Raw genomic sequence first — 15,150 nt, 5'->3', positions numbered from 1 at the left:
TATCAGGCCACTTCTGGTTAATTTCACCGATTCCACAGCACTCAACTCCTTTTTCATCCACCCTGAAACCACAAATGGATCAGCCAAAAGGCAAGGGTCACTCCTACCGTCACCGACTCATCTTTATCCTGACCATCAGTGCAAGCCTCGGGCTCCAAGGACTAAACCACACCTGCCACCTCCGATAATTCGCCCTCATTCACTTCCATTTCTCAATCTGGCGGATGGCTCACTCTGCTTACACTTTCTACCATTCTTCTTTGACAAATCATCTCACTTTCTTTCCGCCATTTATACCCGACTCAAAATCACCCTCTTCCTCCCTCTCTCTCTTCAACCCCCTCTGCCTCTCTTTTCCCCTCCATTCCTCCTCTGTATTCCAAGTATATGTCTCCTTATGATAATATTGTACTTCTCCTAACATACAGTACGTCTTGTTCTTGCCCTCTCAATGGGCACCATTTTCTCCGTCCTCACAATACATGTTTTGAAGTATGATAAACCCTTAAGTGTCATTTCCGCCAGTGATCAAATGCGACACAAAAAAAACTATGAAAATAAATCATCAAGAAAAGGGGACAGATCGGAAGGTTATCTGCTGTTAAACTGGTTTTAAAGTTCATTAGCTAGCTGCCTGCTTATTTTAAAAGGGATTTTGTTCATGTTTAGCTAGCGCTAGGCCAGCCCAGCAAGTTTTCTGTTTTGGGAACATTTTGACAGTCTTCGCAGTGGAACGGCTGAACAATTAATCAAATCAAATGTATTTGTCACATGCGCCGAATACAACTGGTGTAGTAGACCTTAGTGAAATGCTTACTTACAAGCCCTTAACCAACAATTAATTAATTTTTATTTTTTTAAGTGTTAAGACGGTGGCAGAAACATTATGGACAAAATAAGTTACAAATAACGCGAAAAAAACACACACACCAGCAATTGGTTAGGACACCGTAAAACAGCAGCCATCTCCTCCGGTGCCATTCTTTAGATTAATCAAATGCCCACTCGGACTAGTAACATAGATCCCCCTTTGTTTTTACAATGCTGCTACTCGCTGTTTATTATCTATGCATAGTCACTTTACCCCTACCTACATGTACAAATTACCTAATTAACCTGTAACCCCGCACACTGACTCGGTACCGGTCCCCACTGTAAAAGGCCTCGTTAATGTTATTTTATTGTATTACTTTTTTTTCTTTTTTTAATAATATTTTGAAAAATATTTTCTTAACTGTATTCCTTGAACTGCATTGTTGGTTAATAAGGGCTTGTATGTAAGCATTTTATGGCAAGGTCTACACCTGTTGTATTCGGCGCAGCATGTGACAAATAAGATTTAATTTGAACTGTTGCAGATATGGGAGAAACTCATGATAATGTTACACCTAGTCAGAGCGTTTCAAATGATAGAAAAATGAACACCAACAACCCTTGTCCACGCAGTATCTTGAAACATAGAGTAACGTCAGATCATGTTTGGAAAAATGAAACCTCAACCACAGCCGATCAACCAACAGTAGGCCTACAACCAGTGAGTATTCCTGCACCAAAACGGTGCACATTTTCTTGACAACTCTGCAAAGCTACCATGAAATACTATGGGAGAAAATGTGCTGTCGACAAAGAGATAAGCTGGGCTGTGGAACAAGAATCTGGGGTCATATACCCTTATAGTACAGTTGTGGCCAAAAGTTTTGAGAATGACACAAATATTATTTTTCACAAAGTCTGCTGCCTCAGTTTGATGATGAAATTTGCATATACTCCAGAATGTTATGAAGAGTGATCAGATGAATTGCAATTTATTGCAAAGTCCCTCTTTTCCATGCAAATGAACTGAATCCCCCAAAAACATTTCCACAGGATTTCAGCCCTGCCACAAAAGGACCAGCTGACATCATGTCAGTGATTATCTCGTTAACACAGGTGTGAGTGTTGACGAGGACAAGGCTGGAGATCACTCTGTCATGCTGATTGAGTTCGAATAACAGACTGGAAGCTTCAAAAGGAGGGTGGTGCTTGGAATCATTGTTCTTCCTCTGTCAACCATGGTTACCTGCAAGGAAACATGTGCCGTCATCATTCCTTTGCACAAAAAGGGCTTCACAGGCAAGGATATTGCTGCCACTAAGATTGCACCTAAATCAACCATTTATCGGATCATCAAGAACTTCAAGGAGAGCGGTTCAATTGTTGTGATGAAGGCTTCAGGGCGCCCAAGAAAGCCCAGCAAGCGCCAGGACCGTCTCCTAAAGGTGATTCAGCTGCGGGATCGGGGCACCACCAGTACAGAGTTTGCTCAGGAATGGCAGCAGGCAGGTGTGAGTGCATCTGCACGCACATTGAGGCAAAGACCTTTTGAGGATGGCCTGGTGTCAAGAAGGGCAGCAAAGAAGCCACTTCTCTCCAGGAAAAACATCAGGGACAGACTGATATTCCGCAAAAGGTACAGGGATTGGACTGCTGAGGACTGGGGTAAGGTCATTTTCTCTGATGAATCCCCTTTCCGATTGTTTGGGGCATCCAGAAAAAAGCTTGTCCGGAGAAGACAAGGTGAGCGCTACCATCAGTCCTGTGTCATGCCAACAGTAAAGCATCCTGAGACCATTCATGTGTGGGGTTGCTTCTCAGCCAAGGGAGTGGGCTCACTCACAATTTTGCCTAAGAACACAGCCATGATTAAAGAATGGTACCAACACATCCTCCGAGAGCAACTTCTCCCAACCATCCAGGAACAGTTTGCTGACGAACAATGCCTTTTCCAGCATGATGGAGCACCTTGCTATAAGGCAAAAGTGATAACTAAGTGGCTCGGGGAACAAAACATCGATATTTTGGGTCCATGGCCAGGGAACTCCCCAGACATTAATCCCATTGAGAACTTGTGGTCAATCCTCAAGAGGCGGGTGGACAAACAAAACCCCACAAATTCTGACAAACTCCAACCATTGATTATGCAAGAATGGGCTGCCATCAGTCAGGATGTGGCCCAGAAGTTAATTGACAGCATGCCAGGGCGGATTGCAGAGGTCTTGAAAAAGAAGGGTCAACACTGCAAATATTGACTCTTTGCATCAACTTCATGTAATTGTCAATACAAGCCTTTGACACTTATGAAATGCTTGTAATTATCCTTCATTATTCCATAGTAACATCTGACAAAAATATTTAAAGATACTGAAGCAGCAGACTTTGTGGAAATTAATATTTGTGTCATTCTCAAAACTTTTGGCCACGACTGTACGTTCAGGTAAATTGTAATAGGCCTAGATTTAGCTAATATCACATGTTACACCAGTGGAGGCCTGCCTGCCTATCTTATTTGGTGACATGCTACTACTAGCAGTGTTGCCATCTCCTCAGTAAGGAAAGTAGCTATAGGCTGTCCTAAAAGTCGCTAGAAGTTACTAAATGACGTCATGGCCTAATTTGCATAATTGGCCATGTGCATGTAATTGTGATGGACGCTGTAGGAGAGAGGAATAACGTCGTGGGAGAGACAAAAAGTGAGTAAAAAACACCCTAAATATGTTTAGAACTACAAATGAACTTTCTTCTGACGATTCTTGATTTTTTTTGTCACAAATCCAACCCTCCTCCTTTATCCGGGCTTGGGACCGGCAAATGTGACCCAAAAGAGACACTCTGGCGGAGTTACTTCATTTTTAATTTTTTTTAAATATATTTTATATTTAATAATTTTTTTATACGTATTTTTTTATTATTTTTTACATTTACATCCCGCCCTGGCTTACATTCAGGGCGGGATGTAAATGTAAAAATAAATTAAAAAAACGTCAGCCAGCGGCGGGCTTCCCGCATGCGCAATTCATTTGCAGTCTGGACGCGGAGGGGTGAACATCCCCTGCTCTGACTGCAGCTGGGATGGACTGCTGCGCGAGGACTGGGCCGCCTGTGAGTGCTTTGGGATGGGAGTGGGGCCCACGGCAGCCCCCGCTGCTTGTTGAGAAGAGTAAGAACGATACGTGCTTTCACGTCAGAGTCTCCAAAAGTCTCCAATAAACACCAGAAAAAGTCGCTTGATTTGTCGCTAGTCGCTTTTTTGAAAATGTGTCGCTAGAGGGGTCTGAATACTCGCTAAATATAGCGACAAAGTCGCTAAGTTGGCAACACTGATTACTAGTAGCTACAACAGTACTGCTAACTCATACCAAATCCAGTCTTTTCCAAGTGGGCTAGCAACCAAAATCAAAATGTACAGCTACAGGTATTTTTTTCTGGCAGCAATACAGATGTAGGATCTTACTTTTAGCCAGTTTGATACAGTAGGGACATAATCCTGCAGCAACAGGAAATGTGAATTAATATGCGGATTAAAATTAATATATATTTTTGTGGGTGAATCAAGTCTTAAAATTTCAAAGTGTAAATTACAAACTTTAGAAGCCTTTTAAAAACTGAAATAGACTACAAGTTATAATTTCCAAATTATCAGCAACAAAAGAGTGATCAACTTAAGATCCTACATCTGTACATTAAATTTGAAATTTGGTAGGAAATTACATATAACCAAATACGAAATACTGGCTTGTGATAATGATCGTTGTGACTGTCATTAACGTGGTTGTTGTCATTCATCTTGATGTGAGCGAGAATCAAATCAATATCCACTGGCTTGACTACAATGTAAAAATTGACTGAATTTTGAGCTAGGTTGACCTTGCCCTTCATTTTCATATTGGTTACACCTATGGAAACATAGGTAAGTACATTTTTATACTTTCAGGTGTTGTTGTTCTTCTTCTTCTTGCATTCTCGTGTTTCTTGTCTGGTATTTTTTTTTTATTCAATATTATTATTACTATCACTGCACTGTTGGAAAGAGCTCTGAAGGTAAGAATTTCCCTGTACTGTTTTACACCTGTTGTATCCTGTGCACGTGGTGAATAAACTTTGAAACTTGAAACTTCTTTCTGTTGTTGTAGACACATTTTGTTGAAGTACATTATGAGAGAGAGACTATTCTAAATCAGCATGAGATAAGTTCCTTTCTTATGTTTTTCAGACTGCCATTTTGGACCTTAGAAAAGTCAGGAACCACTATCAGAAAACCCGATTCATTCCTACCCTACATTCTCCCTGATTCTTTCAGGTTTTAATGTTGCAATGTTGTTGGTATTATTAAACCCTCCATGGATGCTCTCCAATGTGCTAATAATAATCAACTATTATCTTGGAATATTTTTTATTTTTAATATTAGCTCTGAAATGTATCCTTTTCTAAATGCAGTTAAACATGCTGCCAGTGCCTCCCACAGGCTGAACGGTGTGTGTACAGCCATGGCTTATAGAGCTGTCTGTTACAGGCTGCGAGTGTCATTCATACATATCTCCTCCACAGACCTGGCTGGAGTTCAAATGATGTGTCTGATCAAAATGACTACGTTGTTCAGACTGTTGCACCTGCTTGGATTCTCCAGGCTACTACGATACGTTCACCACTATGGAGGAGTGAGCACATATTTTAGTTTTTTGTTCATTTCTTTTCATGGTTTGGTAATTATTCCATAGTTAGGTCGTTGTGCCATGCCATTTAGATAGATATAAGCTTAGTTACTGGTTTCTTTCTGCATATTTTCCAACCTCATGGCAGCATATACACATTGTATTGTACTGTTTCATTTATATTTTTATGTTTCTAATTATTATTATTCAGTATTTTGTGTTTATCTGCTCGTATATTTTTCATAGTATTTTTTCAGGCCCATGGATTGACTGTGTGTCATGTAGCAGTGCTCTAGTTCATGCACATGAACCTCTCCATCCTACTGATGTGTCATAAGAACGCCTGTTTTCAGTTCCTGGTGGCCACCCTCAGAACAGCTGGGTCACCCTCATGGACTGCCACCCTCAGAACAGCTGGGCCACCCTCATGGACTGCCACCCTCACAACAGCTGGGTCACCCTCATGGACTGCCACCCTCAGTACAGCTGGGTCACCCTCATGGACTGCCACCCTCAGAACAGCTGGGCCACCCTCATGGACTGCCACCCTCAGAACAGTGGGTCACCCTCATGGACTGCCACCCTCACAACAGCTGGGTCACCCTCATGGACTGCCACCCTCAGTACAGCTGGGTCACCCTCATGGACTGCCACCCTCAGAACAGCTGGGCCACCCTCATGGACTGCCACCCTCAGAACAGTGGGTCACCCTCATGGACTGCCACCCTCACAACAGCTGGGTCACCCTCATGGACTGCCACCCTCAGTACAGCTGGGTCACCCTCATGGACTGCCACCCTCAGAACAGCTGGGCCACCCTCATGGACTGCCACCCTCAGAACAGTGGGTCACCCTCATGGACTGCCACCCTCACAACAGCTGGGTCACCCTGGATGGTCTGGTGGTAAGAACACAGCTCTTAGATTTCAATTTAAACTAAATTAATTAGGTAGTGTTGGAAAGTTACTTGATTTATGCATGTGATTTTATTCTTGCAAATGGAAGGGAACACTAGCGCTACCTTGCTATCTTGTTTTACTTTTAACAACAAAATAAGCACTTTTTTGACGTCCACTGTCCTCCAAGAGTTGCTGAATTTCCGCTTCACTTGTGATTTTATTCTTGCCAGGACAAGCCGATCTCCAGACAATATGCCAAGGCTATGTTTCGACCTTTGTGTCACATAAATCATGATGACAATTAACTATGGGAGTGCTGGTGTTCCAAAAGGTAAGACATCATCAGACACTGAGGTAGCTTCCTCTCCATAGAGATCCTATAAATTGTGATTCTATATGTAATTCTATGGTCACCTCATTAGACTTCACTAACAGTGAACAGTAATGCTTTTTGAAAATCAGTACAGCATCTTTGGGGGAGGGATGGAGAAGCATGCTAATTTGTTCTTGCTTCCTCTCTTTTCAGAAATCTGGGTGGTTATTGTGAGCGTGATGGTTGGAAGGTACATATTTTAATGTCCAGGTTTCGTTTATCAGTTTATTATGATGATTGATGCAGCTGCATTCATATATTATTTTAACAGATAGTAGAGCTGGGATTTGCCAGGGACCGCACAATACAAAACTATCACGATACTTAGGTGCCAATACCATATGTATTGCGATTCTCATGATTCTATATGTATTGCGATTCTCAGGATTCTATATGTATTGTGATTCTAAGGATTCTATATGTATTGTGATTCAAATGATTGTATATGTATTGTGATTCTCAGGATTCTATATGTATTGCGATTCGATGTTCCAAACATATTTCTCATCATGTGTCTTGCTGCAAAGGGACAAAAGAGCCCTGCGAAAACAAGTTTTGATCAGTCATGGAAATAAAAGTTCTGAAAATAAATTAGCTCCCTATATAAAAAGAAGATGGAGAACAAGCTAGGAAGGAAAAATACTGGAGTTTTGTTGCAGGTACAGGCAGCTAGCACAAAGTGATATGTCGTCAAAAATAATATCCCGATATGTAACTACCACCCCCCCATCACTAACAGATAGTGTGATATGTATGCATCATTATTTGCATTCTGTTTTTGTTGTTGTTGTATTGGTCTAGGGTTGAATAACTATGGAAGTTTAAATACAACCCCCACCAGAGGGTGGTAGAGACTCACAATTTCTTACACTTTCAAACAACTGTTCCGTTCAACACAATAACCTGAAGGAGTAAATGACACACCACCGTCTGCCTGGCAGCCATTACCATGGAAAGGGGTTTCACGACAAGGCCATCCTCATGGAGCTCTCAGAAGACCCTCAGACTGATATGCAATGGCTTATTCCCTCGAATTACAAGTGAAGTCCATGGAAATATCATCAGTTATCAGCACTGTAGTTTAGTAGTAGATGTGAACTATTTGTTTCTACCAAGACCCATTTTATCATCTTAAGGTTATTTTTATTTAACCTTTATTTAACTAGGCAAGTCAGTTAAGAACAGATTCTTATTTACAATGACAGCCTACTTGTAAAGGCCCCCGGCCAAACCTTCCCCTAACCCATACGACGCTGGGCCAATTGTGCGCCGCCCTATAGGACTGCCGATCACGGCCAGTTGTGATACAGCCCGGGATCAAACCTGGGTCTGTAGTGACGCCTCTAGCACTGTGATGAAGTGCCTTAGACCGCTGCACTACTCGGGAGGCCAGGTTCTTCCTGTATTAACCAATCAATGTAAATGCAAAAACACATATTACAGTAAAACAAACAAAAAGAGTGTATATAAACAGGAGGTCATCTACTACAACTGGAAGACTGGTGTCGAATGCGTTTGGTGACACCGACCCATGTTTGTGAGTTAGCTGCTGGAGGTGCTGTTGTTTGAGATACACAAGAGAGGGGACTTGATAGTTCCATCAGTGCGCCCTGGGGGACTGCACGTTCTTCATAGATAGGGACCCCGTGCTGATGGAGACCCCCATGCACACTGAGGCTGTCAGACGGGGCATTCTTTAGATTCTTTAAATACAGTCCTAGGCTGCGTCTCAAATGGCATCCTATTCCATATATAGTGCACTAACATTGAACAGTGGCCCTCTTCCACTGCAGTGTCCCCCAGACAGTGACGGATCACTGCTCAGTGTGGTCAGATTATAAATGAAAGATGCAGAGGGATGCCTAGGAAGGGGTGCACATGATAATCACAACTGATAAAATGTGCTAGATATTATTCAATCAGAAAGTTTGCTATAATTAAGGAATAAGGCACAAGGAGGTGTGGTATATGGCCAATATACCACGGCTAATGACTGTTCTTATGCGCAACGCGGAGTGCCTGGATACAGCCATTAGCCGTGGTATATTGGCCATATACCACAAACCCCAGAGGTGCCTTATTGCTGTTATGAACTGGTTACCAACGTAATTAGAGCAGTAAAAATACATGTTTTGTCATACCCGTGGTATACAATCTGATATACCATGGCTGTCAGCCAATCAGCATTCAGGGCTTGAACCACCCAGTTTATAATACTAGGAAACACTGTCACCACCGATAAATCTACGATTATTGAGAATTTCAATAAGCATTTTTCTACGGCTGGCCTTGCTTTCCACCTGGCTACCCCTACCCCGGTCAACAGCTCTGCATCCCCCACAGCAACTTGCCCAAGCCTCCCCCATTTCTCCTTCACCCAAATCCAGATAGCTGATGTTCTGAAAGAGCTGCAAAATCTGGACCCCTACAAATCAGCTGGGCTAGACAATCTGGACCCTCTCTTTCAAAAATGTTCCTCCGCAATTGTTGCAACCCCTATTGCTAGCCTGTTCAACCTCTCTTTTGTATCGTCTGAGATCCCCAAAGATTGGAAAGCTGCCGCGGTCATCCCCCTCTTCAAAGGGGGAGACACACTAGACCTAAACTGTTATAGACCTATATCTATCCTACCCTGCCTTTCTAAAGTCTTCGAAAGCCAAGTTAACAAACAGATCACCGACCATTTCGAATACCACCGTACCTTCTCCGCTATGCAATCTGGTTCCCAAGCTGGTCATGGGTGCACCTCAGCCACGCTCAAGGTCCTTAACGATATCATAACTGCCATCGACAAAAGACAATACTGTGCAGCCATATTCATCGACCTGGCAAAGGCTTTCGACTCTGTCAATCACCGCATTCTTATTGGCAGACTCAACAGCCTTGGTTTCTCATGCCTTGCCTGGTTCACCAACTACTTCTCAGATAGAGTTCAATGTGTCAAATCAGAGGGCCTGTTGTCCGGACCTCTGGCAGTCTGTATGGGGGTGCCACAGGGTTCAATTCTCGGGCCGACAATTTTTTCTGTATACATCAATGATGCCGCTCTTGCGGCTGGTGATTCTCTGATCCACCTCTACGCAGACGACACCATTCTGTATACTTCTGGCCCTTCTTTGGACACTGTGTTAGCAAACTTCCAGACGAGCTTCAATGCCATACAACTCTCCTTCCGTGGCCTCCAACTGCTCTTAAATGCAAATAAAACTAAATGCATGCTCTTCAACCGATCGCTGCCCACACCTGCCCGCCCACCTAGCATCACTACTCTGGACGGTTCTGACTTAGAATATGTGGACAACTACAAATACCTAGGTGTCTGGTTAGACTGTAAATTCTCCTTCCAGACTCATCTTGAGCATATCCAATCCAAAATTAAATCTAAAATCTGCTTCCTATTTTGCAACAAAGCATCCTTCACTCATGCTGCCAAACATACCCTCGTAAAACTGACTATCCTACCAATCCTTGACTTGACGGCGATGTCATTTTTCAAAATAGCCTCCAACACTCTACTCAGCAAACTGGATGCAGTCCATCACAGTGCCATCCGTTTCGTCACCAAAGCCCCATATACTACCCACTACTGCGACCTGTATGCTCTCGTTGGCTGGCCCTCGCTTCATATTCGTCGCCAAACCCACTGACTCTAGGTCATCTATAAGTCCTTGCTAGGTAAAGCCCCGCCTTATCTCAGCTCACTGGTCACCATAGCAACACCCACCTGTAGCACGTGCTCCAGCAGGTATATTTCACTGGTCACCCCCAAAGCCAATTCCTCCTTGGCCGCCTTTCCTTCCAGTTTTCTGCTGCCAATGACTGGAACGAATTGCAAAAATCACTGAAGCTGGAGACTCATATCTCCCTCACTAACTTTAAGCATCAGCTGTCAGAGCAGCTAATAGGTCATTGCACCTGTACATAGCCCATCTGTAAATATCCCATCCAACTACCTCATCCCCATATTGTTATTTATTTAATTTATATATATATATTTTATTTTTTTGCTCCTTTGCACCCCAGTATCTCTACTTGCACATTCATCCTCTGCACATCTATCACTCCAGTGTTCATTTGCGTAATTGTAATTATTTCACCACTACGGCCTATTTATTGCCTTACCTCCCTAATCTTACTTAATTTGCACACACTGTATATAGACTTTTCTATTGTGTTATTGACTGTACGTTTGTTCATTCCACATGTAACTCGGTGTTGTTGTTTGTGTCACACTGCTTTGCTTAAATAAAGGTGAAATAAATTAAAAAATAAAATAATACATGTCTATACTCATGCTATAATAGGTGTCTAATTAGTTGTTTGTTTTAATGATTAGATGAATGGGATCGTTACTGATGACGCAAGTAGTTCCATCATGGTCAAAATGCACTTGTCTGTCATGATGCAACAGCCATTTTATGTTGGTTATCAAGGGAGCTGAGCTGAACGCAACAAACAGATGCTGAAATATCCCAGGATTGTCATGCAAATTGATGCAGGGATTTTGAGATTTAACGCCTACATCATAGTAATATGGTTGTTGTTTGATGTGTTTATGTGAACAACCCGATGTACGGGTATGGTATGGTAATTACATGTAGCTGCAAAAAAAAACATACAAATTCAAGCTAAACCAAAACAACCATATTTACATTTATTGAAAAGACTGAAGAACGAAGTAACACATGCCATCCTAAATGAACACTTATATTTAGCTTGCTCCATACCAATGCATAGTTTAATCCATCATTAGTTACTACTTGAAATATACAGTATCATACTGAATTATAACTTGTTTTATACCCTGCTGAGAACTCAGACACTCCTGACCTGGACCCATATTTGTAAAGAGCCTGAGAATATGAGTGCTGATCTAGGATGAGTTTTGTATTTTAGATTGTAATAAATAAGATTGTATGGACAGGGAGGAGCTGGTCCTAGATCAGCACAGCTACTCTGAGATTCTTTGTGAATGCAGACCCTTGTCTTTTTGTTTGTTCTGACTCTGCACTCTCAGAGTTGGACCTGGTGACGGACGCTAAGCACTCAGCCAACATGACGGCGCTGACTCCCTGACGCCTCTACATCCTGTCCATCCAGGCCTACCAGACCTTGCTACAGCGCTTCCCTAAGGCTGGAAGCCCTCATCAGCCCGCGTGGCCCTTCACCACCTCACAGCCTACTCCAACCCCCTAGCCATTGTGAGTCATCCTTCAAGTCCACATTGAAACACAGATCACACAATGGGTACAAATGAAACTCTTTTGATTCGTACACTTCAAGGTGCATTTTGTTTTCGGCCCATTTGTTCTTAAATTGGTGTCTTGATCTAGGGTCGTATGTATCAAGCGTCTCACAGTAGGAGTGCTGATCTAGGACAGGTCCCCCCTGCTCCCTGAAATGGGAAGACAGAGTTTGCTGCTTCTACCTCTGCTGACGTTGAGACAGAACCGTCAGAAGATCATGTGATCTGGTTTCTGCGTGATCCAAAAGGGACTATACTGTAAACCTTTTTTCTCTTGGAATATGTGCTTTGATCATTTAGTTCCGTTAACATGGCCTGCATTCCAGGGCCGAAGCGCTTATAAAGGTACAGAATGCTTCAGCGAATGGGAGGCCAGGGAAAACAGAGGGCAACACCTCTATCTAAAAACTCCATAAGACTTATGACTTCATAACTTAGGACTTAATTAATTAGTTGGACACTAGAGGAAAATGACTGGCATTGAGGGGAAATGCAAGCATAAATGTAATATGTAAATTGTACATAGCTAACAACCTTCAAAGAAGTTTGTTTCATAAAAATGTTAACTTGAGTTGACCAATTCAGATAGTCATTATAGTTACCAACAAACACATTCTTGCTTTCAGCAACAGTACTGTACCCTCACTGAGTGTCTATAGCATATTCCTGTCAGAGCTCTTAGGGAGAGAAGTGTGTATAAGTAATCTGCATCCCAAATGGAACCATATTCCCTTTGCACTACTACAGGCCCGTAAGGCTCTGGTCAAAAGTAGTGCACTATATTGGGAACGGAGTGCCATTTGGGATGCAGCCGCTGTTAAACCCTGGCTCTGATTTACGGTTCACGCTAGGAGGGGTGAACAGACAGGGGACGTCGCCTCGTCAAGAGGTTGTTTTCCTTGACAGGCATCCACAAACAACCATTAAACATGTGTACACATCTGTGGAACTGCGAGACACAAGAGATCCATCTGGCAATACAGCAACAACCTGTCCTTTAATAAATCATTCATCTGAGCAAGGCGGGGAGAAAGAGCACAGATGCGTCCCAAATGGCTCCCTATTTCCTTTATATTGCACAACTTTTGACCAGAGCCCTATGTGCCCTTGTCAGAATTATAGTGGACTATAAAGGGAATAGGCTTCCATTTGGGATGCATGGCCACATTTTACTGTGTGCCAGAACAACTTAGCTCAGGTCTCGACACACCTAAATGATTCATTTGGATCCTTAATGGATTTAAAGATCTGAGTGGGTTCAGACATGCAGGCTGGGATTTGTGTGTGTGAGGGGTTGGTGTGGTGGATCATAGGAATTGATATAGGATATCATGTATGACTGACTCTCTGGCTGGCTCTCTTTGTCCTGTGTGAAAACCCGTCATGTAACCCACGAGAGATTCTCCATTGAGCTTGCTTTTGAAGTCCAGGACCAAACTTAATCTCTGTCTGAGAAACCGCCGGTAAATTACTTCAGATTAATAATACTATTACACACCACAACCTTATTTCAAACCTGCACCTACAGCAATCAAATGAAGATGAATAGAATATTAAATCTTCTGGCATCAGTATTATAACCATAACATGCCCTACTTCTGGGTGCTTTCTCTGTTCTTGGCTTGTGTGTTTCAAAGGAAAGTAAATCATTCCTATTGTAGCTACCCTGTGGTAAAAAGAATGTCTCAGCAATGATCCAAATAAAATTGGATTTGATTTTGCAGCAAAACATTTTACATTTTCACCATACTAATCTGACTGGGATGCATCTCACCTACCCCCTCTCACCCTGTGCTTGGTAAGCATAACAGGGAAGAGAAGAGAGAGACATGTTTTCTGACTTAACTTGAGGGTCACATTTATGGAAATGATGCTACATGGTCAGCTTGGTCATTTTAATGAAAGAGATTGGGATTGATTCAGCCATGAATGATGTCACCCAGTGTGTAACGCTGATTGCTAGGCAACCCCTTGTTAGTTCAGTAAGGCAGCTGCCAGTAAGAAAGGACATGTTATTACCAAAGTAATGAATTACTAATGATGCAAGTAATTCCCTGATTATCTTTCCCCCCCTCTGTTGTGGGCTGCATTTCAAGTAGTGTAAGTACTCGAATTAAGAATAGATGTTCATTTGCTCTCTCTCTATGTTTGAATATTCTTGAATTAGTGTTATTATAAGATATACCTTTTTGGAAGGTTTGCACACAAAAGATGTATCAGCTATGTTTGCACATCTGTACCGTATGTACAACTATGCTCCAATCATGCAATCCCATTAGCTTGGAAATCAGTCTCTGTGTCCGTACCTCAGTTCTATGACATTGTCAAAATGTATTTTAACATTTTTGGCATGGCCTGAGCAGCTATGTCTAAATGCAAATGAAGGTCCAATGCGGTATAATTGCGGCCGTGTGATGATTACAACGGGAAACTAATGATTTACCTCTGCCAAGGTCAGGGGAGGTTTAATTAGGAGAAACACAATCAGTGTCACTCGTCTCACAGCCTTATGAGCCCTGTTCAAAAGTCGTGCACTGTATAGAGTGTAAGGTTCCATTTGAGACCACTGCCTGCCTGGGTCCCTGTCACACAGATGCTTTAAGTGGGGTGATAAAAGGTGTCTGGATGGTGTAAAAGTAGCTGATGCGTCAAGGGTCGATGTGGGGTCAAGATTCAAGTGATGATGTCCACAGACTGTAGTCAAAAAAGGGTGAAGATTATAATTTGTCATGGGTTAAGTCTATTCCGTATGTAGGGTACTTATTTTGACCTTGGCCCATAGAGCTCTGTTCAAAGGAAGGGCACTATATAGGGAATAGGGTGCCATTTGGGATGTGAACATGGTGTAATTAGTTTGTTACATGGTTAGTGCTGACTGCTGAGTAAGCAACACCCCTGTTTCTATTCTGTGTGCTCTCACCTGACATGGTATATTCTGGAATCAACTAATTGTGTGAAAAGTACCTTTAATTGCAACAATTTCTCTTTCCACTATCAAAAGTAGTGATTAGTTTGCTGATGTCTGTGTGTAGCAATTGTATAATGAGCCATTCTCTAATATACAGTGCATATAACACAAACAATTGTGGCACAAAAATTATCAATGTCTGTTTTTTATTGGTGGAATTATCCAGGGCACATTGCCACACAGACTTGCAAAACAC

This window comes from Salmo salar, chromosome ssa15 (assembly GCF_905237065.1).
Source record: "Salmo salar chromosome ssa15, Ssal_v3.1, whole genome shotgun sequence".
Classification (NCBI taxonomy): domain Eukaryota; kingdom Metazoa; phylum Chordata; class Actinopteri; order Salmoniformes; family Salmonidae; genus Salmo; species Salmo salar.
The sequence above is the reverse complement of the archived record's forward strand: the minus strand, read 5'-3'. Positions refer to the sequence as shown.